Source organism: Nomascus leucogenys, chromosome 3, assembly GCF_006542625.1.
Source record: "Nomascus leucogenys isolate Asia chromosome 3, Asia_NLE_v1, whole genome shotgun sequence".
Classification (NCBI taxonomy): Eukaryota; Metazoa; Chordata; class Mammalia; order Primates; family Hylobatidae; genus Nomascus; species Nomascus leucogenys.
The window spans coordinates 149,115,896-149,120,057 of record NC_044383.1 but is presented as its reverse complement, the minus strand read 5'-3'; the positions used below and the strand labels follow the sequence as shown (position 1 = coordinate 149,120,057).

Sequence of the window (4,162 nt, the reverse complement as noted above, 5' to 3'; positions counted from 1 at the left end):
ATTGACTCCAGTTCAACCGTATGCTTGCAGCAAGTTCCCTCTGGGAGAAGATAAAGTTTGCATCTCTAGAACTAATAACGCAGGCTGCCCTGTTCTCCGTGGGAAAGGAGAAGTGGCAATGGAAACCAAAATGGAGCCGGAGAGAGGAAAGCAGGTCTACCAGAAGCCTCAGATTTTCCCTCTCTGGGAGCAGGGACACCAGGCAATAGCCCTTGGGTTCTGACAACTCTTTTCGTCCCAAATTAACAAAGAGTAAAGAAAGCCTTTAAAACATTTTTGCTTCTGGGATCCCAATCTCTGATTTACAGGCATAATCTTTGGAAAGTGGAATAGGTGGAACCCCCCAGGGTGTGCTGTCTTCCCTGTTCAGACCTAGTGTGACCAATGCACCTGCAGTGTTTCCCACCAGGCTTCCCCTGGGTCCTCGGGCGGATCTTGCTTGAGGACACTGCAGTAAAAGAAAGCCCTGTGAAAGGCAATGCCAAGCTCTCCTCAAGACCAGGGCTAGTGCTCTGTCTTACTGCAGGATGACTAGAGTGAGCAATAATATATTATGTACTTGCAAGCAGCTGGAAGAAGAATATTGACCTCTCTCAACACAAAGAAATGATAAATGTTTGAGATGATGCATATGCTAATTACCCTGATCTGATCACTATGCATGAGAGGTATTGAAACACCACTATGTCCCCCCATGAATATGTACAATGATTATTTGTCAAATTTTTAAAAATTAAAATTAAAAAGAATCAGGGCTAATCTGCCAGTGAACTCGCAGCCCACGGGCAGAGCTCGCCGAATGCCGCATTTGAAATCGACTTCCCACGGGAAGCTTTCTCAGCTTGCATCTCTCAACTTCTCATTTACTGTTGTCCACAGCTGGCACATTCTAAAATCGATTTCTATTTGACCCCATCATTTAGGTGCATCATGTGGCCATGGAGATTGGTGGGAGGGGCTTGCCCTGGGAAGCCAGTCTGGATTTGAATCTGTGCCCCTTCACTCATTAGCTGTAATGCAAGCAAGTGGCTAACTTCTGTGAGGCTGTTGCCTCATCTGCAAACCAGGACTGACCCTACTTACTTTGCTTCCAGGACTCCTGGGGTTACAGAAGATCATACACAGGACATCTGGTCTTGCAAGGTGCTTGACAAAAGCCTGCTTCCACCCTCAGCCTTCCAAACTCCTTCCCAAGGAAAACTCTTCCACTGTGTTTGAACTCACCCTGGGTACCCCAGAATGTCCAATAAGTATGTATCATGTTTGCAAATCAGTTCTGTACATCTCTTTGTTTTGTTATTTTAACACTTATACAGTTACTAATTATATTGTGATTTGAGCTTCAAAAGAACATTCCTTTTCTTTTTCCAACCCCTTCATTAATTCAGTATTTTGTCCACCTTAGAAGCTCAAGAAGTTTGCCGACAGACTAACAGAATGATCAAAATTTCCCAAACCTAAGCCTTTTCTTTCATTCCTTCCCCACATGCTAGAGTTGCAAGGTCAGTAAGGAGCTCTTCAAGTCACCAACGCCTCCTTGCTCACGGCCACAGCCTGACCACACAGATGGTCAACTCTAGGGACACGCATAGGCCTATGGAGACCAGGAAGGACCACAAAGCAGCTCTGGCCAAATTCCTGGTTTTAGAAGGATTATTCCCACCACGTGCAAATGGAATGGTTTTTGATGGTGCTCTTGGTAATCCTTCCGGCAAATCATCTCACCATTCCCCGGTAACCAGTGTGCACTTTCTGTTTGTGATTCTGGATACATTTACTTTTATCTAAAATCTTTTGCTCAGAATCTTGGTCCAGGAGTTGGCCTTACAGTTTCCCAGTGACTAATGTGTATCTGTTGACCGGGCTGGTCTCACCCTGGACGTATATGTACTCACATTTCACAAATTAAGCATTTCCTCACCTGCCGGTCGCTCCCGTCCACTGTTCATTCTGAGTTACTTATTCTGGCTGCACGCCTCCGAGGCGCCAGGATTGGGCTCACCCTACCCATACGTCAGCCCCGGTGCTGGTTCTTGGCTTTCTGTCCTTTTGCCACCCCTCGGGAGTCCTTCTGGTTCCTGCACTTGGAGGTGCCCACACAGAATATAATATCCCGTGACAGAATGTCTCTCCACATGCAAACCAAAATAGCGCCAGCCTCTGTTTGCCACGTTCCTTTCTAAATGCACGCTGACATCATGTCTAGTCTCACCTCTCGTCCGTCCCGGCCTCTTTATGGCACACACTGTGAAGGACTGTGAGAGATCTAAGGTGACTTTTTTGGCTCCTTTATTTGTAAGTTTTGAATCCATTCATATTTTTTCTCCTCATCGCTATTTGAACTCTGTCCCTGGTGGGGAGTCAGATGTAGATGGCTGTCTTGTGTTTTTCAATCCATTTTCCTTTTGCTAAAATAGATATTTAAGGAACTACAGCCAGGGTTGGAAAAGGGGCTCCATTACATTCTAGGAAAGTAACACTATGTAGTTTTGTCTTGGGTGGCGGACTGTCTCCTCACACAATTTCAAAACTAGATGAGACCTTAGAAATCGCCTGGTCCAGTCTCTTTAGTTTACAGCCTGAGAAGTCAAGGTTTAGAGAAGCAAGCAATTGACCTGAGATCTCACAAGGAGTCTATGCCTGAGTCAGGCTTAGAATTCTGGACTCCTAATCGGGAGAGGTGGCTCGTGCCTATAATCCTGACACTTTGGGAGGTCGAGGGGGGAGGATTGCTCAAGGCCAGGTGTTTGAAACACCAGCCTGGGCAATATAGTGAGAACCTGGCTCTACAAAAATAAAAAAAAAATTAACTGGGCATGGTGTCTTACACCTGTAGTCCTAGCTACTCAGGAGGCTGAGGTGAGAGGAATGCTTGAGGCAAGGAGTTCCAGGCTGCAGTGAGCTATGATGGTGCCACTGCTGTCCAGCCTGGGTGACATGGCAAGGCCTGTCTCTCAAAATAAAAAATAAAAACGTAATACGTAAAAAGAATTCTGGACTCCTGGCTTCAACTTAGTGTGTGGGTTTTTATAAGGTTTTTATTGTTGTTGTTTGTTTGTTTTTTGAGATGGAGTTTCACTCTTTTTGCCCAGGCTAGAGTGCAATGGCTCCATCTCAGCTCACTGCAACTTCCGCCCCCTGGTTTCAAGCAATTCTCCTGCCTCAACCTCGTGAGTAGCTGGGATTACAGGTGCACACCACCATGCTCAGCTAATTTTTTTTGTTTTTAGTACAAAAACACAAAATACATTTTTAGTGTATTTTAGTTTCACCATGTTGGCCAGGCTGGTCTTGAACTCCCGACCTCAGGTGATCCACTCGTCTCAGCCTCCCAAAGTGCTAGGATTATAGGCGTGAACCACTTTGCACAGCCAGTTATTTATTTATTTATTTTTTTAAACATAACTAAACCCATTTATTGTAGGCTAGTGATGTCTCAAAGAGGAGAGGAGCGTCTACTTGTCTTTTAATCCTTTAGTCATCTGATGGTGGACTTTCTTGTGACAGCAGAAGTGGTGTTAGAGGTCCAGGCACTGCCAGCTACTGTCTTCATGCAGGAACCACAGTGCAGATCCCCAGAGCTCATCTCTTCATCTCAGTTTGATCATGGAAAGAGCAAGTATACTTGACGTGGTGGCCGATTTCAATTTTCTTCGCCGTTTTCCGGAGGGAGGCACTGTAGCGGGTCCCGTATTTACCAACGATTCCAACTCTCTTGATGCGTTCAACCATGTTACGCCAACTAGGTTCGAGCCCAGAGAGCTGAGGTTATCTTTTTAAATTAAAAATATGTACATCAAAGAAAGAACAAAAGCAACTTCTAATGCCAAGTCAAATCATACGTGTTTCCAGTGTTGTATGGCATCTGAGCTATTTCATCCCAAGCATCTTGAATCTCTATTATTATTTACTTCCTCGGGGACCCTCTCTGTTCACCCTGGTTTAGTTGTCCTCCAAACCCAACAGAAGAGCCCAGAGTGGCTCCGGCCAGGACATGCTGATCTCTAACAGTCACGCTGTGTCTGCACTAGAAGGTCTTCGGCAGTCACCACTGCTAGTGTTGCCTGTCCCACTCTGTTTGAAACTCTCTCTGGATAGGGGTTAGTTTTATTTTTTGACAACTGTAATTGTTAGGAAATTTGTCTTCTAATCAAACAAGCTC

The 4,162-nt window shown here is 45.2% G+C and overlaps 1 pseudogene; it reads right to left on the bottom strand.

The window, feature by feature from the left end:
- Positions 1-3,466: 3,466 nt before the first annotated feature.
- On the bottom strand, positions 3,467-3,732 carry LOC115832505 (annotated as a pseudogene).
- Between the last annotated feature and the right edge of the window lie 430 nt (positions 3,733-4,162).